General features: G+C 47.6%; 2 protein-coding genes across 5 annotated transcripts in view; one reads left to right on the forward strand and one right to left on the reverse strand.

Moving 5' to 3' along the window:
* The window catches only part of LOC120916593 (RING finger protein 214-like), an 81871-nt gene extending 65226 nt beyond the window's left edge, over nucleotides 1-16645 (reverse strand). The window contains exon 1 of the mRNA XM_040327655.1: nucleotides 16555-16645. The gene's annotated coding sequence lies outside the window, so the exon portion shown is untranslated. The remainder of the gene's footprint in view (nucleotides 1-16554) is intronic.
* PCSK7 (proprotein convertase subtilisin/kexin type 7) overlaps nucleotides 16640-23456 on the forward strand; it is a 119878-nt gene continuing 113061 nt past the window's right edge. The window contains exon 1 of one of the 4 annotated variants that reach the window (XM_040327650.1): nucleotides 16640-16726. The gene's annotated coding sequence lies outside the window, so the exon portion shown is untranslated. Of the gene's footprint in view, nucleotides 16787-23456 lie in introns of all 4 variants that reach the window. The other 3 variants (XM_040327651.1, XM_040327654.1, XM_040327653.1) reach the window with 3 other exon arrangements.

Consider the following 23456-nt stretch of genomic DNA (forward strand, 5'->3'; position numbering starts at 1 on the left):
CAAGTCACGTTAGAATACAGAACTATTTTTAATGCTCTTCAGGCTGAATGCATAGGACTAGAAGCATCATCTACACGCATGCTGGCACTGCTACAGTTATATAAGGAGAACTATACAAGGGAAAGTAAATTGGCAAGCGATAAGCAGCATTAAAACTATTACCTCCTTTTTTTTTTTTTTTATGTCTTGGACATTAATCAGGCATTAGCAGGCATCAGTAGACAACATTCCTATGTGAAGTTAAACAGCAAAATCACTAAACAATTATAAATCTGCTGGATTTCTATGTGACACCATCTGGAGATAGTCTTTTTACCTCCTATATTGCACCTGCACTTTATCTGCAACCTCCCCTTTTTTTTCTTTTATTATATTAACATCTGCGGCATTAATAACCTGCACACCCTCCCAAATATTGGTATTTCGGGTAATTATAATCAATGAAACACTAAGGCCCCTTTCAGACGTCCGTTCCGCCTGTCCGTTCATTACAAGTCCGTTAACGGACTTGGAATGAATCCCTATGGGAACGCGTCCGTTAGCGGATGGAGCATCCGCTAGCGTCTGCGTCAGTCGGGATCCGCTTTTCCGAACGGAAGAAACCCTATTTTTCTTCCGTTCGGCGGAGCGGAACTGATGCAGACAGACAGACGGTCCGTCTGCATCAGGTTCCCCATAGGGGACAGCGGAGCAGAGACAGGGCGGTCCCTGCACTGTGTGCGGGGACCGCCCTATCCGCCGACAGCTGAGCGGGGATCCCCGCTGAGCCGACGGAGACACACGGAGCAGACCCGGAAACGGTCCGCTCCGTGTGAAAGAGCCCTAAAGCTAATTGACTCTAATCCCCTGTTTTTCTCGTTATGTATCTGCATTTTTCAATTTGAATTGATATATAATCTGTACATTTATTGGCACTTGTTTGCACATGTGATTGCATAATTTTCACATTCATTTACACCTGCTTACACACTTGTGTGCATAGCTCGCATATTTGTTTGCGGGTCTGCACACTTGTTTGCACAATTTGTGCAGCTATTTGTATAATTGCTCACACTTGCACTTTAGCTCTATTTTAATAATTTGTAAGATTTTTGTAGGATATAATTCAATTAAAATAAAAATAAGTATAGGATATAATACTAGATATGATATTAGTGAAGGGATAAGGAGAGTGAATTTGCAAAATGTAACAGGAAACACAGATAATATTATAAATTTACAACGACAAGAAAAATTAAGGAAATAAATAATAAACGAACGTGAGGGAATAATGGTTAGGAAAGGAACAAAAGCCAACCAAACAGAAAGTGGAAAAGGGAATTCTATAAAAACATATATGGTGTAGGATAAGGCAGAGCAAAGGGTGGAACAGGAGGTGGAGAGGGGGGGGAATACTCCCTCCTTCAGAGGGACAAGTGAATAAAAACTCTGTTATGGAGGAAGGAAAAGCTCCACAGGAAGACCAAGAACAAGCCCAGAAACAACAAAAGATGAAAAGGGGGAAATAACCCAGATAACCCACAGTTATTCCCTACTAAACAGGATATGGTAGAGATGATGGCACACTTAGAATGTATGATCAAAGGCAAACCGAACGCCACTAGAAAAGATATACAAAATGTATTAAACAAGGGTAAATGAATCCGAAGTACAGTTAGATCAGTTTGGCAAATTTGCTTGGAATCTAGGAGCCAGCTAAAAAAGTTAGGAGCCAGAAAATGCGCCCGTCCCGACGAGCTTGCGTGCAGAAGTGAACACATACGTGAGTAGCGCCCGCATATGTAAACGGTAGGGTTGTCCCGAAACCGATACTCGGTATCGATACTGAGCATTTGCACGAGTACTTGTACTCGCACAAATGCTCCCGATGCTTCCCCCGATACTCCCCCCCCCCCCCGAGAGCGGGCGGAGAGCGGGTGGATAGGGGGCGGAGAGCAGGCGGAAAGGGGGCAGAGAGCGGAGCAGAGCAGTCCTCGGGTATGGAGAAGAGGAGAGCTGCTGCCGCCTAGTCCCCAAAGAGAAAGCCAAGCCCCCGCCGCTGCCGTCTAGTTGATTAGCGTTTGAGGAACATAACAGCTTTCATTTGAATAGCTGTGTGTTACCCACCCCGCCTCGTCATATATAGCCCCTCCCTTTGTCCGGGCACTTTGATAGACAGATTACCCGTCCCAGGATTGGACAGGTGATCTGTCTATCAAAGTGCCCGGGCAAGGGGGAGTGTCTATATATGACGAGGCACGGCGGGGAACAGACAGCTATTCAAATGAAAGCTGTTATGTTCCCCAAGCGTTAATCAACTAGACGGCAGGGGGGGGGGGCTTGGCTTTCTCTTTGGGGACACAAGGCTGCATTTAGGGACATGGCTGCATTTAGGGACATGGCTGCATTTAGGGACACAAGGCTGCATTTTAAAAGAAAGTATCGGTAATCGGTATTGGCGAGTACATGAAAAAAAGTATCGGTACTTGTACTCGGTCCTAAAAAAGTGGTATCGGAACAACCATAGTAAACGGTATTCAAACCACACGTGAGATATCGCTGCGATCGTTAGAGCGAGAGCAAGAATTCTAGCTCTAGACCTCCTCTGTAACTCAAAACATGCAACCTGTCGCCTATGGAGATTTTAAAGGGTAAAAGTTTGTCGGCATTCCTCGAGCGGACGCAATTTTGAAGCGTGACATGTTGGGTATCAATTTACTCGGCGTAACATTATCTTTCACAATATAAAAAAAAATTGGGACAACTTTACTGTTGTCTTATTTTTTTAATTTAAAAAAGTGTATTTTTTCCCAAAAAAGTGTGCTTGTAAGACCGCTGCGCAAATACGGCGTGACAGAAAGTATTGCAACGATCGCCATTTTTTTCTCTAGGATGTTAGAATCTAAAATATATATAATGTTTGGGTGTTCTAATGTGAGGGAAGGAGATGGCAGTGAAAATAGTGAAAAATGACACAGAATTGCTGTTTAACGTGTAATGCCAACGGCCACCACCAGATGGCACCAGCTCACAGAAGGGAGAGCTTGGGACTTCGCAAAGCCGCGGCCTCAATTACCGGCCATCGTGGGCCCGCCACGAACTCGCGAGGTGGGGGTGCACGGAGACACAGGATGAACATAAAAAAACTATAATGGAACTGCGTGAGAGGGCAGAATTGGACTGGATTTAAATGAGGAATAATAGATACAAACTTGAGGATCAAGAAAATAGGAACAGACGGAACAACTTAAGGATCCGTGGGGTGCCAGAATCGGTGAAAAGCAATGACCTACAAAACGTGTTTAATAAAATAATGAAAAAAGAAGTGTTATCTCCCATAGCCTTTGATAGAATACAAAAAACAATGAAGTTATCACCTGACATGGCGAGAGATGAAATTGTAAGATTCTCCCAATATGAAATAAAACAACAAGTACAGTATGGCACGAGAAGTCCTGAAGTTGTTGAATATGAAGGAGCCAAGTAACTAATTTTTACTGACCTATCACAGGAGACACTGGCCCGTAGAAGAGCCCTGATAAACCAATTACAAGAAAAAATATTTTTTATGCTCACCGTATAATCCTTTTCTCTGTCTTCCATGGACGGACACAGCCTTCTCAAGTCTTGACAAGTGGGTTATGTTCCTGTTCATAGGAGAGGACTAGGCAGAAACATGTTAATTAAATACATGTTACTTTAACAGAGTTGAACAGCCCCACCCAGGGGGCCAACCCTCCGAACAAAACCCTCCTCCCTGCAGAATGCAGCCTCAGTTCGTAACAAGCAGTACAGACCTAAAAAGGAGGGGTGGGTGCTGTGCCATCCATGGACGACAGAGAAAATGATTTTACGTTGAGTACAAAAAATCCTATTTTCTCTTATCGTCCATGGACGAACACAGCCTTCTCAAGTCTTGACAAGTGGGACTTCCCCAAGCAGTGTAAAAATGACGGGTGGAAACAGTATCAGTAAAAACAAACAAGTTCATCCCATACAAGCAGAGCTCCTCAATGGAGGAGGTGCAACTTTAAACAGCCGCCTGCAAAACCTTGCGGCCGAAAGAAGCATCAGAAGATGCACTCACATCAACCTTGGAAAACTTGGAAAAAGTGTGAACGGACGACCAAGTCGCCACCTTACACACTTGCAAGACAGACGCCTGATGTCGGAAAGCCCAGGAAGCACCAATTGCCCTGACCGGAAAGGGGGGCGCCAGCCCCTTAAGAGCATAGGCCTGTATGACGGTCTGCCTTATCCACCGAGAAATGGTGGCTGACGAGACCGCCAGGCCCTTTTGTGGACCAGACACCGACACAAAAAGTGAGTCAGACCTCCGAAACGGAGCCGTAGCAGACAGGTACACCCGCAAAGCACGTACCACGTCAAAGTATGAAGCGCAACCTCCTTAGGATGCACCGGCCGAGGACATAAGGATGGAAGTACAATGTCCTCATTCAGGTGAAAAGCCGAAACCACCTTCGGAAGAAAGGAAGGTTGCGGGCGCAACACCACCTTATCCTTATGGAGGATCAAGTATGGTGACTTGCAAGACAACTCAGAAACCCTTCTGACAGAAGTAATGGCCACCAAAAAGGCCACCTTCTGAGATAGCGTCAAGAGAGGAATCTCTCTGATGTTTTCAAAGGGAGGTTCCTGAAGAACCGAGAGCACCAGATTCAAATCCCATGGAGGAAGAGGTGGTTTAAGAGGGGGAAGTATATGACGAACCCCCTGCACAAAAGGTACCCACCAAAAAATGTGCCGCCAAAGGCCGCTGAAAGAACACAGCCAAGGCTGAAATCTGTCTCTTAATGGTGCTTAAGGCAAGTTTCTGATCCACTCCTACACTGTAAAAACAGCAGGACCCTGGAAACCGAATATGTCCGTGGACGCCACCCCATCTCTTCGCACAAAGGGATGTAGGCCTTCCAGGTGTGATGGTAGATCTTTCTGGAAGAAGACTTCCGTGCCCTCAGCATGGTTGAGATGACCGATTCGGAAAGACCCCCGGTCCTTAAAACCTTGCTTTCAATAGCCATGCCGTTAAAGCCAGCGACTGTAAAGCAGGATGGAGTATGAAATCTTAAGACAGAAGGTCCTCCCCTTTTTTTTTTTTTTGGTAAAGGGAAGGGAAGGGGGGAGGGGAGGGAAATAAGAGTTAGAAAGAAAGAGAGGAAAACGAGAAGTATTGCGAAACCAGGACACGGAGGAGGAAAGAGGAGGGGGGGGGGGGGGGACGGTGGTGTTTTTTTTTTCACTCTCTTAACTCTCAGATATAGTTCAATTAAGTAGATGAGATGAAGTGTACTATCCTGTAAAGTAATTATTGAAACAAATAAAGAATTTATAAAAAAAAGAAGGTCCTCCCGCATTGGCAGCCGCCAGGGTGCATCCGCCACCAGGCGCACGAGATCGGCATACCAAGGACGCCGGAGCCAATCCAGAAGCGATTAGAATCATCGGGATCCCTTTGGCCTCCACTCTGTGGAGCAGCCAAGGAAGCAACTTCAATGGGGGAAAGGCATAAATTAGCCGATACTGACCCCACAGGGCCACCAACGCATCCGACGTGTCTGTCCAGGGATCTCTGAATCTGGCCACGAACCTCGACACCTTGCGGTTAAGGCGAGAGCCCGGGAGATCCACGTCCGGTGTGCCCCACCTCCTGCAAAGGAGTTGAAACACCTCCAGATGCAATGACCATTCCCCCTGGTCCAGCATCTGGCGACTCAGGTAGTCTGCCTGCCAGTTTTCTTTGCCTGGATTGTAGACGGCCGACAGGGCCGGCACGCTTCTTTCCGCCCACCTTAGGATGTGAGCGACCTCGGATGCAGCAGCCGAGCTCCGTGTCCCCCCATGATGGTTGACATAAGCCACCACCGTGGCGTTGTCCAACCATCAAATTCTGATTGGGCAACCTTCTCGACTACGAGGAGAGGCATAGACTGATCGCCCGAAGTTCCAGGACATTGATCGGCAGACGGGATTCTTCTAGGAGTCCTTTGTAATCACCGCCCACTGGAAGGGAAGAAACGACTTCCCGGACCGAAGAGATGGGGATCTCAGCCACCAATTCAGAGAGACTCTGACTAGGTGGCTTACCTGAATCCAACGATCCACAGACAATGGAGATTTGTTCCATTTGGACAGGATCTCCCTCTGCAACACACGAGTGTGGAACTGGGCATACGGTACTGCCTCGAAGGAGGCTACCATCAGGCCCAGGACTCGCTTGCAAAAACGGAGAGACGACCATTTGCGGGATGCCAACATCTTCGCTGCAGACTGAAGAGTCTGCATCTTTTCCAGGGGAAGAAAGACTCTCGCCTCCGAGGAGTCCTGAATCCACCCCAGGTACTCCAAATGCTGAGTCGGTACCAGGAACAACCTCTGAATGTTTAACACCCACCGGAATTCTCGGAGTGTCTGGCTGGCTATAGACACATCCACCTCTAATTCGGAGCCAGAAGCTGCTCTCAGAAGAAGATCGTCTAAGTAGCCCACGATGGCAATGCCTCGCTGTCTCAGCAAAGCTAGAATCGGTGCGAGCACCTTGGTGAAAACTCTTGGTGCTGACGCTAGTCCAAAAAGAGAGGGCCACAAACTGATAGTGGTCCTCCCCTATCGCAAAGGACGCCAGAAAGTCCCCCGGATGGAGTGCAGCCACCATCGAGCGAATGGATTCCATGCAGAACTTCCTCACTCTCACAAAGGCATTTAGGGCTCTGGATCCAAAATTGGATGGACCCTGTCCTTCTTGAAAACTCTTGTCCAGCGGGAAAGGGTAAAATGACCCTGCAACTCAGCAAGTCCTGAACTGCCCCTAGTAGGCAGACCGACGAGCCAGAGGGAGAGGGAGACTTGGAAAGATTCTTGGGAAATAATCTGTTTGGTGGATAGGATAGAAACTATCTTGTACCCCGAAGAGACCACCACGCAGACCCACTGGTCAGAGAGCAGAGAGGTCCACTGAGCTGTGAACCTGCAAAGCCGTCCCCCCACCCCAGAGTCAGGCGGGGGCAAGACTTCATGCAGTGGCGGGTTTGGAAGCCGGCTTGTTCGGCTTACGCACCCAGGGAGGTTTCTGTTCCCCAGCTGAGCCTTTGTCGGCCTGGGAGGGTTTACCCGCGGGCCCTGACTGACGGAAATACCGCTTCTGAGTGGGAAACGAAGGAACACTAGTTTCCCTGACAACAACAGAAGATCTCTGACAGGAACAATAGATCCCCTGACAACAATAGATCTATGACAACAGTAGATCCCTGACAGGAACAATAGTTCATGTGACAACAACAATAGATCCCTCACAACAGTAGATCCCTAACAGGAACACCAGTTCCCCTAACAATAGATCCCCTTAAAACAACAGTAGATCCCCTGACAACAACAATAGATCCATGACAACAGTAGATCCCTGACAGGAACAATAGTTCATGTGACAACAATAGATCCCTCACAGCAGTATATCCCTAACAGGAACACCAGTTCCCCTGACAATAGATCCACTTACAACAACAGTAGATCCCTAACAGGAATACTAGTTCCCCTGACAATAACAATAGATCCCTGATAAGAGTAGATCCCTAACAAGAACAATAGATCCATGACATGAAGAATAGATTCACTTACAACAACAGTACATACCTAACAGGAACACTAGTTCTCCTGACAACAACAGTAGATCTCTGACAGGAACAAATAGATCCCCTGACAACAACAGTAGATCCCTAACAGGAACACTAGTTCCCCTGACAACAATAGATCCCTGACAACAGTAGATCCCGTGACAACAATAGATCCCTGACAGGAACAATAGTTCATGTGACAACAACAATAGATTCCTCACAACAGTAGATCCCTAACAGGAACACCAGTTCCCCTGACAACAATAGATCCCCTTAAAACAACAGTAGATCCCTAATAGGAACACTAGTTCCCCTGACAACAACAATAGATCCCTGACAATTGTAGGTTCCTGTGACAACAACAATAGATTCCTGACAACAGTAGATCCCTGACATGAACACTAGTTCCCCTGACAACAACAATAGATCCCTAACAACAGTATATCCCTGGCAGGATCAATAGATCCCCTGACAACAATAGTACCTGTTAGGAACAATAGAGCCCCTGACAACAGTAGATCCCTTACAGGAACAATAGATCCCCTGTCAACAATAGATCGCTGACAGTAACAATAGATCGTCTTATAACAACAATAGATCCCTGACAGGAACAATAGTTCATGTGACAACAACAATAGATTCCTCACAACAGTAGATCCCTAACAGGAACACCAGTTCCCCTGACAACAATAGATCCCCTTAAAACAACAGTAGATCCCTAACAGGAAAACTAGTTCCCCTGACAACAAAAATAGATCACTGACAACAGTAGATCCCTGACAGGAACAATAGTTCCTGTGACAACAACAATAGATCCCTGACAACAGTAGAACCCTAACAGGAACACTAGTTCTCCTGACAACAATAGATCCCTAACAACAGAATATCCCTGGCAGGATCAATAGATCCTTATTGATCAATACTGCCATACCAGCTGACATTACTTAACGCAGAGAGAGCATTTTGGACACAGATAAACAGGGAACAGGGAAGAAGAAATGAAACAGGAAGAATTATGTCAAAAGAGCTTAGAAGCTCTGATTGGCCACTTCTAACATTCCCTGTCCTGGAGGCGACTTCAAGTTGTGTTGTAAATCGCCCCAGATCGCCCTGTGGTTCATGCTGAAGTCGTGTTGGAGTTGCCTCTGAAAGTCGTGCTGGAAGTCGTGTTGCCCCAGTCTGAACCGACTCTAAGTCGCGCTGCTGAAGTTAAAATCGGCTTTTTTACAGCACAAATCGGCCAATGCCAATTAAAAAACGCCAAATATCGGCCGATATATCGGTCGCCCTCTAATAATGGGTGGAAGTATTGGATTTAATCAAAAAGATTGACTTGACGGAAATAGAATTAGACCCCTGGAAATGCTTGTTTCATACGATCGGGGGCTCTAGGAAGAAGTATAGAGCAGCACTCCATTTCTGCTTAATGCAGAAACATTGGAAAACAAAGGAAATACCAATGATAAAGGATTGGTTTAGAGCAGGGGTGGGCAATTATTTTTTCGATGGGGCCACATGAGAAACTAAAAATATTTTGGAGGGCCGGGCCAAAAGGCTAAACTCAATACTGCATAAAATCAATTGTATTTCTTTATAAAAAAAAGCAGTAAATATCATTGTTGGACAACTGGTACGAGTACTTGTTATAGACATGGCACAGGAGGGGGACAGAGGCTGGGGACATGGCACAGGAGGGGGACAGAGGCTGGGGACATGACACAGGAGGGGGACAGAGGCTGGGGACATGACACAGGAGGGGGACAGAGGCTGGGGACATGACACAGGAGGGGGACAGAGGCTGGGGACATGACACAGGAGGGGGACAGAGGCTGGGGACATGACACAGGAGGGGGACAGAGGCTGGGGACATGACACAGGAGGGGGACAGAGGCTGGGGACATGACACAGGAGGGGGACAGAGGCTGGGGACATGACACAGGAGGGGGACAGAGGCTGGTGACATGGCACAGGAGGGGGACAGAGGCTGGGGACATGACACAGGAGGGGGACAGAGGCTGGGGACATGACACAGGAGGGGGACAGAGGCTGGGGACATGACACAGGAGGGGGACAGAGGCTGGGGACAGGCAGCCACTGTTTAATCAATAACAATTGATTAAACAGTGGCTGCATGTGATGGCACAGTGGCTGCGTGTGATGGCACAGTGGTTGCGTTTGATGGGCACAGTGGCGACAATTGATGGCACAGTGGCTGCGTGTGATGGGCACAGTGGCAACAATTGATGGCACAGTGACTGCGTGTGTTGGCACAGTGGCTGCATGTGATGGCACTGTGGCTGCGTTTGATGGGCACAGTGGCTGCGTGTGATTGGCACAGTGGCTGCGTTTGATGGGCACAGTGGCTGCGTTTGATGGGCACAGTGGCTGCGTTTGATGGGCACAGTGGCTGCGTTTGATGGGCACAGTGGCTGCGTTTGATGGGCACAGTGGCGACAATTGATTGCACGGTGGCTGCGTGTGATGGGCACAGTGGCTGCGTTTGATGGGCACAGTGGCTGCGTTTGGGAACAGTGGCGACAATTGATTGCACAGTGGCTGCGTTTGATGGGCACAGTGGCTGCATGTGATTGGCACAGTGGCTGCATGTGATTGGCACAGTGGCTGCGTGTGATTGGCACAGTGGCTGCGTGTGATGGGCACAGTGGCTGCGTGTGATGGGCACAGTGGCGACAATTGATGGCACAGTGGCTGCGATTAATGTTAATTCACGCCGCTGAAATGAACCGGCATGACCAACTGAATAGGGGGGGGGAGCGACGAGCACACAAAGTGACAGGAGGAAAGGGAGCCAGGAGCGCACTCGGCAGCCAGGCAGTCAGCACACAATGTGTAAAGTGCCGCTGCCCGTGGCCCCGCGCTGTGACAGTGAGTGACACACTGGCTGGTTGCGCCCCCCTCCTGCACTAAATGGTAGCGCCCGGCCCTGCCTACTGTTATCACCGCGGCGGGGAACATTACAGACAGCGTTCGTTTGAACAGCTGTTTTCCCCGCCGCGCATAGACACTCCCCCTTGGACGGATCTGTCCAATAGCGAGCAAGGGTGAGTGTCTATGTGACTCCCCCTTGCTCGCGATTGGACAGATCCGTCCAAGGGGGAGTGTCTATGCGCGGCGGGGAAAACAGCTGTTCAAACGAACGCTGTCTGTAATGTTCCCCGCCGCGGTGATTAACGTGGCGGCGGCGATTTCGGGGGGGGGGGGGCCGGATTAAAAGGTCCGCCGGGCCGTATACGGCCCGCGGGCCGTAGTTTGCCCAGGTCTGGTTTAGAGGAATAGATAGAACGAGGATAATGGAAGAATTAAATATGTTTCCAAAGGGATGCAGAAACAAGATTTCAGGGTACTTGGAAGTAATGTCTAGAATTTAAACAGTCCCCAATGTACCTGGGAATTATGGGGAACGGAGGGAGTACTTAGGGGCTTGTCCCCCGATGCCGCCCTCCCTCCGTCCCTTTCCCCCCCTCCTCATGAAGGAGAGGGGAATAGGACTCGACCCCCCACCCCTTTTTTTTTCTACACAGTTTAGCCTAGGTTCACACTGCTGCGAATTCAAAATCGCGGTAAAATGCGCGATTTTAACGCGATTTCGCGGCTGCGATTTTGCCGCGATTTCGGCCGCAATTTAATGTAAATTGCGGACCAAAATCGCAAAAAGTAGTACAGGAACTACTTTTTGAAATCGCAGATGCGGCGTCGCACTGATTAGGACAGTGCCATTGCCGACAATTGCCGCCGATTTGAGATGCGATTTGACATGTCAAATCGCATCTCAAATCATTCCAAATCGTACCCAGTGTGAACCAGGGCTAAAGGATAGTAATGGGGATAGAGATATGAGAATTTCTCCTCTCTTCCCCTCGAAACTAAAGATAAATAGACAGGGGTAAGAGTGGTATAGATTTGTTTTTTTTCTACACAATTTGAAGGAGGATATTAATGGGGATAGAGAGATGGGAATCTCCCCCCTCTTTGAAAGTAAAGATAAATAGACACGGGTAAGAGGGGGTATAGATTTAGGGTACCCCCCTCCCCTTTTTTTCTCTCTCAGGGGTGGGGATAAGGGGGTGGACCTGCTCCCATGCTTCTCTTTCTCACTTTTTTCTTGTTTGTTTATAGAGGGCCCAGGAGAATTAGGAGTATACGCTGTGGTATAGACTCATTTTTGTATTTAAGTGCATGTTAGAGGACAAATCTATTTGTGTACCTATATATATTTTTTGGGTATTTATGTGTATTTTGAGAACATTTTGTATTTTTATGAATGACTTGCAAATTGTTTTGCAAAGTATGTAAGATGTTTTAATCTGTAAAAACTTAATAAAAACAATAAAAAAGTAGTTTAGTTTGCAGTTTGCGAGAAACCGTGTGGGGGACACAGCAAACATGTGATGTGAAAGAAGGCGCTCTGGTGGGATGAGACCAAAAATGAACTGTGTATTGTCTTGTTGAGTAGTAATGTCAGGAAGCTAGTTGTTAGGTAATTTGGACAGGGTATGATCCCAATCCTCATTAAATTATTAGGTATGATGCCCGGCGGGTTTGGAGATGCGACTCGGTGTACATCTTGCGGCATGTATGTGTTCCTTGATCATCTGATCGAGGGCGAATACTGCTGTGCAAAATGTAAGCAGGTTGTTTCCCTGGAAGCCCAGGTTCTGAATCTAGGAAAGCAACCGTCAGCACTGAGAGGACCCTCTATACTAAAGAAGAGCCGAAAAAGGTACCCGGCAGGTGCAATGGGGGTGATGCTGGGAGACTGTGTGTGGGAGGGGGCTGGCAGTGTTATTTTCTTAACTTTTTAAAGTATGGCAGCGCTGTCCCAGGGCCAGGAGAGGCGGGGCGTCTGTCCCGGCACCCGACCCGATCCCCGCCTCCCCATTGGTTAAAAAAAAATGTCGGCGTATAACATGCAGGCATAGTTTACCCTCTGTTTTCAGGTGAAAAAAGTGTGTGTTATATGCTGATAAATACGGTATACATTTATATTTATTTTATTTTAATCAGAGCATAGCTTGATGCCCACAATCCGGATGTGGTCACTGGGAACCTAAAGGCTAGTGGAGAACTAGCCTGGGTGAGGATGGAATTGGATCCCTGGACAGGTAAGTGTCTTTTTATTAAAGTGGTTGTAAAGATTTGCATTTTTTTTTTTAAATAACAAACAAACATGTCATACTTACCTCCACTGTGCAGCTCGTTTTGCACAGAGTGGCCCTGATCGTTCTCTTCTAGGGTCACACGGCGGCTCTTTCGGCACCTCCCCGCAATAGCTAACCCCCTCTGGGAAGCTCTATTCCATGGGGGTTATCTTGCGGGCGTGCTCCCGTGTCACACTAGGCGGCTATGGACGCCGAATGTATAACAGACTCCCTCCAGAGGCGGTTCTGGTCAGCTCAGTAGATTGCTTTAAGAAAGGTCTGGATACTTTCCTAAATGTACACAATATAACTGAGTACTAAGATTTGTAGGTAAAGTTGATCCAGGGTAAATCCGATTGCCTCTCGGGGGATCAGGAAGGAATTTTTTCCCCTGCTGTAGCAAATTGGATCATACTCTGCTGGGTTTTTTTTTTGCCTTCCTCTGGATCAACTGTGGGTATAACAACTGTGGGTATATAAAATTGGGTATATTGGATTGTACGATATTTTTTATTCTATTTAATTATTTATTTTATGGTTGAACTGGATGGACTTTTTTCAACCTGACTAACTATGACTCTGTCCTGCCCCCCGGTGCCTGCGTCATTGGATTTGATTGACAGCAGCGCAAGCAGCTGCACCGCTATCAATCTATTCAATGAAGGGCCAAAAAAAGCCCGGGCAAAGATCGAGCATGTTCGCGAAGCAGGACTTTCCAGGGCTCAGGTAAGTAAAACAGGGGGCTGGGGGGACAGTAAATGTCAGATGTTTTTTCACCTTAATGCAAAGTCAGCACATACAGGATTTATAGCTGCTGACCTTCACATTTTTTTCCCAGCACGAACAACCGCTTTAACATTTGATAATATTTATAATCAGTTGTTATATGTTGTGTCATGTTAAATTATCCAACCAATTAACAGTCATTACGCAGAATCATTTTACAGACATAGTGGACCTGAGAGCCGGTTCACACAGGGTCGACCTGGGATCCGACTTGAAGTCGTCCCAAGTCGCGCGGTTGAGAAAATCAATGGAAGTGAATGGAGCCGTCTTAATGTACACTACTGAAGTCGCTCCGACTTCAGAAAAGGTTCCTGTACTACTTCAATCCGACTTCTAGGCGACTTGTACCCATTGATTTCAATGGAAGTTGCCTCAGAAGTCTGATCACGGTCTTAACTGAAGCAACTTTCCAGGAAGATAACATACATTTCTCAGGCAAACCTCTCCCTCCCCCTCCCACAGAGCTGATTGTTGTTTGATTGGCCACTGGAAAGCCTCCTGTCCTGGAGGCGACTTGAAGTTGCCTTGTAAGTTGCCTGATGATTCATACTCAAGTCGTGTCCAAGTTGCCTCCCAAAGTCGTGCTAGAAGTCCTGTTGCCCCAGTGTGAATGGGCTCTTAAAGGAGTTGTAAAGGAAAAAAATGTTTTGCTGAAATGACTGTTTACAGGGTATAGAGACATAATAGTTAACTGATTGATTTTCATCTATTTTTAATCATTTTTAAAAGGAATCATATAATGTACCTGTAGTTTCAGTTTCGTTTATGCATCTAGTTTCATGCTTCTGTGAAGTACAGAGACACAGAGCCAATAGAGGGCAGTGATGGTTTGTAAAACGAAAGTGATTGGTTCTGAGGGGTTTAAGGCACATAGTAATCACACCTCCTTGGTTAGTGCCACAGAGAGAAAGCTCCCATGACTTTTTTCATCAGGAAAGACTGTTCAGAACAGAGAAGGATTACAGCAACATCATAGCAAAAACGAACAATGAGGACATGAAAACAGGACTGCAGTAAGGTAAAGGAAGCTATTTAGTTAAAAAAAAAATCTTTTAGTGATCCTTTAAGTGCATATCTAGGGAAAATAAAAGAAACCACATTCAGTACATCTGCATGCTTCAGACTGGGATACCAACACACTCATCACTAATCTCATGCACATGTCTATTTCAACCTACTGCAAGTATAGAGAAATACCTACGGATTAGTGATGAGATCAGGTGTGTTGGTATCCCAGTCTGAACCCGAGGCCGGGTTCACACTGGTACCACAAACTCTCCGACATTGGGAGCTCATGTCACATGCATGACGTGTATAAATCAATGGTTCCCTTGGAGAGCCGTCTTTACTGGTCCGACTTTGAAAAAGGTTCCTGCACTACTTTGGTCCGACTTTGATCCTACTTCAGCCCATTGAATATCATTGAAGACGGATCAAAGTAAGATCCTTGTCCTAACCATCCGACTTCAGCCCATTGGATATCATTGAAGACGGATCAAAGTAAGATCCTTGTCCTAACCATCGGACTTCGGCCCATTGAATATCATTGAAGACGGATCAAAGTAAGATCCTTGTCCTAACCATCCGACTTCAGCCCATTGAATATCACTGAAGTCGGATCCTTGTCCTAACCATCTGACATCCGACAAGGTGATTACAGCAGCAGTAAAAGGAATTTATGTCACTCTATGACTGTTTTGATTGGTCAAAAGGACAAGTCGTACTATCTCAAAGTTGGATAAAAATCTTATCTTGTTCATTCAAGTCGGATGGAAGTAGGACCGATGTAGGACATGTGTATCACGCAAAGTAGGATGACAGTGGTACAACCGTCTTGTCGTATCAGTGTGAACCCAGCGTAAGTGAGCGAGCCTACCAGGAAGCTGTCACCTGTACTGGGCCATTATCTCCAGCAGAGGCATTGCCTAATTCCGCAGATGATTGGCCCAGTACAGGTAGCAGCTTTCCTAATAGGCTCGCCCACTTGGCTTCTGACTGGGATGCCAGCACATCTGAGCTCATCCTTTCTGCTGCCAGGAATCCAGGAAGCTCCTAACTTCCTGAGGTGAGCTGATGACACAGTGCACCTGCTGTACTTCAATCCCAAACAGTGTAATCAGCCCTGCCTGGGCCTCCCCTGATGGGCTGCACAACACCTCCTCATCTCTGTAACATAAGGGGGAGGTGTTGTGTAGCCCAACAGAGGAGATGCCAGGCAGGGCTGATAACACCATTTGAGATTTGAGTGCAGCAGGGGTGTATTGTCACAGTTTGCTGCCTATCCTAGAATGCTCCGGAAGTCACGTGGCGGCCAACTGCGCATGCGCGTTGCGTTCCAAATGCAAATCGTTCCAATGGATTCGCGACAGTGCACACCAGTGAAACCTCGGTCGGCATCCAGGCTCTTTCCTTAACATCCCCGTGGATTGGAGGATGTTAAAAAAAGAGCCAGGAGGCCGAGCGAGCGGAGCGAGCCGTCCGAGCGAAGCAAGGACGTGAGGCTGACTGGCCACTTTCCTCTAAATCCACGTCGCCCTGAATGCCGGGTTCGCTGGTGTGTACTGTCGAAAATCCATTGGAACGCATTGCACTTGCGTTTGGAACGCATCGCGCATGCGCAGTTGGCCACCACGTGAGATCCGCAGCATTCTACGATAGGCAGCAAACTGTGACACTACAGGGGCACTTCAGGAAGTTAGGCGTTTATCATACACACAGCAAACTGCATGCCATCTAGTTATATGATGTTCAATGGATGCCATACTCTGAAACAAGAGCTGTTAATGATGTGATTGGTGTGCAGAACCAGAGACCTATCTTCCTAACCTGTGAGGATGCAAGGAAACCTGGGACAGATGACAGTAATGTACCACACTAGCTATATATACATACACACAAACATACAAGAGCCTCCACATGCTCCACTCATATAACAATGACAGCAAAGCTCAGCATAACCACCCCCTAGTTCTATTTCACCCCCAGTATATGACACCACTCACAACTCCAATACTTTGTCACATGCGGCTCCTCTTATCCCTTCACAACAGCAGCACCAGGAAGCTCCCATTTACATCCGGTTTGTGCGTTTCACCGAGCCCCGCCCCGGAAGTGCCGTCACCCTCAGAGCTGAGGTGAATGCGGAAGTGGAGCGGGGTGTAGAGGAGGGGACAGGTATGTGAAGTGTACAGGTGAGGCTTTACCTTAGACCGGACAGGTGTGTACAGCGGAGAGGTGTTGTGTTGTGTTGTAGAAGTTCAGTGTGGCTTTCCTCTCCTGTATACTGAGTGTCTGGGGCCGGTCACACTATTCCTATGGATAGGTTGCTGTGTTTGTGTAGCAGTGTTTTGGTCTCGGTGGGATGAGTCAGGCTGTGTTGTGACGTTTTCTCTCTCCCTCCCATTCTTGTGTTCCAGGCAGTTCGTTGCTTTACACTCTGTAGTGATCTGGCTTGTTAAAGGGGGCCTGTCAGAGCTTTCCTGACCTCTCCTTTCAATGCTGATGGCCTGGCTGTGGTACAGATTATTTGGTGTTAATGGAATCCTATATTAGGACTTTAAAGTACCCATACCAAGAGAGAAATAGGGATGCTGCCATAGCTGTCCTGCCTGTCATAATACAAGTAGTCTGGCTGTCTCTTGGTTCACTACATGTGAGTCAGTGACCCCAAACAATAACCCAACCTTGCCCCCTTCTGTTCTTGTCTTGCTTACCTTCTACAACCCATCCCTATCCTGTGTCCAGCTTACCTGACCAGACCTCATCCTATCCCTTCTCGTGTCCTGCTGCCCTCCAAGTTCTTTTTTTATAAACTGCTTATTGTTCTAATTTTTTATTTAATTTTAATTATGTTATAAGGTGCCTGTTACTAACAAAGCTACAACCTAGAGTGCTGGGTAAGTGTGTGAAAATGTGCTGTCAGATTGGCGCCAACACTTCAGAGGAGGTTCAGTCCGCAAAGTTCATGCTTTAAATCTCGGCTTTCCAAAGTAGTGAGTTGCATCCACGCAGCACACAGGAATAGGAGCTTCAAAGGGAATCCTTTTTGGGTAGCGTGATTGGTGACCAGGCAACGCGCGACGCCTTTGTCAAGCCTGAAAGCAACTTCAGAATCTATTGACATCCTATGCCGGTGTGCTAGGTGTTATCCTGGACTCTGAATTCTCATTTTGGTCCCACATCCGATCACTTTCCGAAGCTTGCCGCCTCAACCTCTGCAACATCTCCAAAATACGCCCCTTTCTATCCAATGAAACTACAAAGCCCCTAAATCACTCCCTGATTATCTCTCTCTTCGGCTACTGCAACTCCCTCCTCATTGGCTTACTTTTAACCACTAGCCTACCGCCGCCGTCAAATGATGGCAGGACGATAAGCCTCTCGTTCTGGGAGGATGTCATATGATGTCTTCGCCTTCCCGAGCCACTAGGGGGCGTGCGCATCGCCACATCACTGGGAACCCGATGTGCGTGCCTGGCGGCCACGATGTCCGCCGGGCACCTGCGATTGCCCAGTAACTGAGCAGGACCTTGAATCTGTGTGTGTAAACACACAGATCCATGTCCTGTCAGGGAGAGGAGATCGATGGTGTGTCCCTTGTACATAGGGGCACCGATCGGTCACCTCCCCCCACAGTTAGAATCACTCACTAGGGTACACATTTAACCCCTTGATCGCCCCCAAGTGTTAACCTCTTCCCTGCCAGTCACATTTACACCGTAATCAATGCATATTTATAGCACTGTTCGCTGTATAAATGTGAATGGTTCCAAAATAGTGTCAAAGGTGTCCGATGTGTCCGCCACAATATCGCAGTCACGATAAAAATCACTGATCGCCGCCATTACTAGTAAAAATAAAAATGCCATAAATCTATCCCCTATTTTGTAGCCACTATTACCCGGATTCACAGACACTGGCACATATTTATGCCGCCGTAGCATATCTCCCTTACGCTACGCCGACGCAGCGCAGAGAGGCAAGCACTGAATTCACAAAGCACTTCCTCCCAAATCTGCGCTGGGTTTCTCAGGCGTAAGCCGGCGTAGGTGGAAGTGGGCATGAGCCATGCTAATGAGGCGTGACCCCATGCAAATGATGGGCCGAGCGCCAGACAGATACGTATCGCCAACTGCGCATGCGCTGTCCCGTGGACGCATCCCAGTGCGCAAGGTCACAAATACGTCGGAACAGCTGCCTAAGATACGTCAGATTACTGCCTACGGCGTGAACGTAATCTACTCATTTTCACGTCCAGCGTAAACTACGCAGGCTTGTGTTTCCTGGTGCAGCCCTTTGCATGGATGCTGCTGAGTTACACCTCCTTTGTGGGGCTTAACTTTACGCCGTACCTACAACTTGAGCGCACCAGTCGTAGCCTGCGTCGGGCGCAAGTACGATCGTGAATCGGCGTATCTCCCTCATTTGCATATTTTAATAGAATCAATGGGAGCGCCAAATACGTCCAGCGTAAATATGCGCCCACTCTACGCCGGCGTAGGCAAGTTACGTCGGTCAGATGAAGCCTATTTTCAGGCTTATCTTAGTTTCGTGGGCACGGCGCATAGATACGACAGCGCATATTTGCACTTACACGGCGTATCTCGAGATACGTCAGCGCAAGTGCTTTGTGAATCCAGGCCTATAACTTTTGCGCAAACCAATCAACATACGCTTATTGCGTTTTTTTTAACCAAAAATATGTAGAATACATATCGGCCTAAACTGAGGAGAAAATTATAATTTTTTATATATATTTTTGGGGGATATTTTTTATAGCAAAAAGTAAACAATATTTTTATAAATTGCTTTTTTTTTTTCTTTAAATTGTCACTCTTGTTCTTTTGTTTATAGCACAAAAAATAAAAACCCCAGAGGTGATCAAATACCACCAAAAGAAAGCTCTATTTAGGGGGAAAAAATAATCAAAATTTCATTTGGGTACAGTGTTGCATGACCGCACAATTGTCATTCAATTTGTGACAGCGCTGAAAGCTGAAAAATGGCTTGGACAGGAAGGGGGTGAAAGTGCCCAATATTGAGGTGGTTAAATAGGCTATCCCCTATTCAGTCCATCATGTGTGCTGCCAGACTCCTCCACTTTACAAACCGCTTAGTGATTGATACCCCTCTCTGCCAATCCCTCCATTGTCTGCCAATCACCCAACAAATTTAAATAAAAAAACTAACAACTTACAAAGCGATCCACAACTTGGCCCCCAACTACATCACTATCTTAGTTTCAAAATACCAAGCAAATCATTCTCTTCGTTCCTCCCAAGACCTCCTGCTCTCTGGTTCCCTTGTCACCACCTCCCATACCCATCTCAAGGACTTCTCCTGAGCCTCTCCCATCCTTTGAATTCAATACCCCATTCTGTCAACTATCTTCTACTCAAGCCACTTTACCCTTTCGTCTTCCAGGACAGCCCTGTAGATGTAGCTCCTCCCTCCGGGACAGGAAACACAATCACCCCCAATTATAAAAGGCGGTCCTCCAGGCCTTCTCCTCAGTTTTTTGTGTTTCCTGCCAGACGGGAGGAGATACAATCAGGGAACGTATCTTGTTTTTTTGTGTGAGAGAACCTACCTCAGACCTTCAGCACTCCTCTGGCCCTAGGGGTAGAGAGCGTAGCTGGAGTCTCCCCCGCCGAAAGCTCGGCGAGAGTCGGACCCCGTTGACGGCGGGATCCGTCCCCTGTATGATCCGGATGGCATGGCTGCGAGGTGAGAGACGCCATCGAATCGGCGCGCCACTTCCGGTGTTCGATAGGGGGCGGGTTCCGTGCGTTCCAAAGAGAGGAAGGTGTATTCTCGGCGGAAGCGCGTCATCAGGGGGCGCCCGGAAGTATCGTTCCTACTTCAAAAAAGGGCGCGGAGGAGACTCGAAGGATCCCGGCGCTAGTGTTTGTTCAGTGAGGCTGAAACGAATAACACAAGACCATGGATGCAGCAGCGGCTATTTCCGATCCTGGTCCAACAGGCACCGGTACCTCTCAGGTAAGGCCTGGTGATGGCACATGGCTTACTCTGTTAGGTAGGGGATTGTTACCCCAGATACCCCCCCTAGGTGGTGAGCCTGTTTGGAGGGTTCTGCACCTTCTAGGAAACCTTTTCACAGTGGTGAATGTAGGTCTAGCTGGTTGTAATGTGGTCAAACTGTGTTGTTTATTTTAACAGGTCAAGGCCCATGATAAGAACCAGCCTCCTAGGAAGAAATGTGCAGTGTGTGGGACTAAGCTAAGTTCTAACTGGGATAAGCCTTTATGTCCTGACTGTGTTAATAGCTTGGTTAAGGAAAGTTCAATAACCACTTGTAACCAAATGTTATCATCTTTTAAGGATGAAATGGCATCCACATTTCAGTCGTTTAAGGGACTGATAGACAGGATGCAGGCTCCAGCCCCGTCCCTAACTAGGGCCTCTAGTGCTCTTTCCTTGCAAATTCAGGAAGAAGAGGAGGAGGTTAGAGGAACTCCCAGATCAGTTGTTTCCTCTCAGGCAGGTTCAGCATCTGAATCAGAGGGAGAGGAGGATTCCTCCAGGGCGGCCAGATACAAATTATCATTAGATGATGTGGGGGATCTTCTAAATGCCATCTATGACACTTTAGATATCCAAGAGGAACAGGTTCAGCTCTCACGGCATGACCTCATGTATCAGGGGAATGCGACTAGAACCAAAGTTTTTCCGGTTCATAAGTCTTTGATTGATATGATTCTGCGAGAGTGGGAACAACCTGAAAGAAGACCCTTTTTTTCAGGCAGCCTCAAACGTAGGTTTCCATTTGAATCAGATGTGTCTCATCCTTGGAACAAGGTTCCTAGACTGGATGCCCCTTTAGCCAAGGTCTCCAGGAGGACAGATTTGGCATTTGATGACCTAGGTTCCCTTAGGGACCCAATGGACAAAAGGGGGGACCTATTATTGAAAAGAGCTTGGGACGCCTCTGCGATCAGTTTAAAACCAGCTCTAGCAGCTACTTGTGTAGCAAGGAACTTAGAGTGTTGGCTCACCCAGTTACAGGCACACATCTTGTCCGGTACCTCTAGACAGGAGCTTTTAAAATCTTTTCCACTCTTGTTCAAGGCAGTGGGTTTTCTAGCTGACGCCTCAGAGGAGTCAGTAAAGTTGGCTGCCAGGTCAGCAGCCCTTGTCAATGCAGCCAGAAGATCAGTATGGCTAAAAACTTGGACGGGAGATGCCGCCTCAAAATTAAAATTGTGTGGTCTTCCGTTTTCAGGAGATCACCTTTTTGGACCCGGCCTCCAAGAGGCTTTGGAACGTACTCAGGACAGGAAGAAGGCCTTTCCTGAGAAAAAGAAAAAGGCTGAGGGAAAGAGTTTTTTTCGTGGCTTCAGGGGTTCAAACTTTTGGCAAAACCAGAAGAAGGAAGGCCAACCCAAGAAGCACTGGGCAGGACACAAGGGGCGTGGTAGAGGAGGAATCCTGTTTAATCCTCCTCAACCCCCCCCCCCAAAACCGCAATGACTCCTGTGTCCCCGTGGGAGGAAGGTTGGGGCAGTTCCTCCCACAATGGACCAAGGCAACTTCAAGCCCGTTCATTCTAAATCTAATAGAGAGCGGATACAAGCTGGAGTTTGCGTCACTGCCTCACTGGAACTTCAGGGTGACTCATCCACCCAGGGAAAAGGCAAAGGCAGAAGCTCTCATGCTGTCTCTAGGAGAATTAGTCGATCAGAGAGTCCTAATTCCGGTGCCCCTGGAGGAGCAGGGACAGGGAGTATATTCCCATATTTTCATAGTAAAGAAACCATCAGGGAAGTTCAGGATGATCCTGAACCTTCGGCCCCTGAACAGATTTGTAAAATACAAAAGGTTCAGAATGGAGTCGATCTTTACAGTAGCAAGATGTTTGTTCCCGGGGTGTTACATGGCGACCCTGGATCTCAGGGATGCTTATCTGCACATCCCTATACATCCAGATTACCAAAAGTTTCTCAGGGTAGCAGTAATGGCAACTCTAGGGATTCAACACTTCCAGATCCAAGCCCTGCCCTTTGGTCTATCCTCGTCACCGAGAATTTTTACAAAGGTTCTGGCAGAAGCTCTTGCCCCTCTCAGGGATCAAGCGATCACAGTAATCCCATATCTGGACGATCTACTGTTTGTGGCAAGATCGGCTCAACAGTTAGAAAGGGATTTACTGGTTGCACAGGAGTATCTCTCCTCACTCGGGTGGATAATCAACCGGGACAAATCCCAGTTGGTGCCATCCCAGGAGGTGGTATACCTGGGGTACAAGATATCTTCGATAAAGAGAAAAATTTATCTCCCCGAGGAAAAGGTTACCAAAGTAAGTCAGGCTGTTGCCCAGCTACAGTCCAATCAGTGGATTTCAATCAGAGAGGTAATGAGAGTCCTGGGATTCATGACATCCTGTTTCCCTGCAGTTCCTTGGGCAAGACATCATCAACGCCCATTACAGGAACTTATGCTCCGTCTCTGGAGTGGCCAAAGTCAGGATTTAGAGTCACTGATTCCAATCTCAGCCAAAGTAAAGAGGAAGTTGTGGTGGTGGCGAGGACATCACAATCTGAGCAAGGGTCTAGACTGGTCCTTCCCGGTAGAAGCAATAGTGACAACGGACGCAAGTGCCTGGGGCTGGGGAGCCCACCTAGAGGAAGCAGTAGCCCAGGGAGCATGGTCTCCAGCGGAGGCAAGTCGTTCTTCCAACCAAAGAGAGCTGTTGGCAATCCTAAGGACAATAGAGTCATTTCAGGAAAGGTTGGTAGGACATCACCTGCAAGTTCGCTCGGACAACGCAGCGGCTGTTGCGTACCTGAACAAGCAGGGAGGGACAAGAAGTCCGGCTTTGCAAGAAATATCCAACAAAATCCTCTCCTGGGCGGAGACCAACTTGTTTTCACTGACAGCAGTCCAC

Source organism: Rana temporaria, chromosome 10, assembly GCF_905171775.1.
Source record: "Rana temporaria chromosome 10, aRanTem1.1, whole genome shotgun sequence".
NCBI lineage: Eukaryota > Metazoa > Chordata > Amphibia > Anura > Ranidae > Rana > Rana temporaria.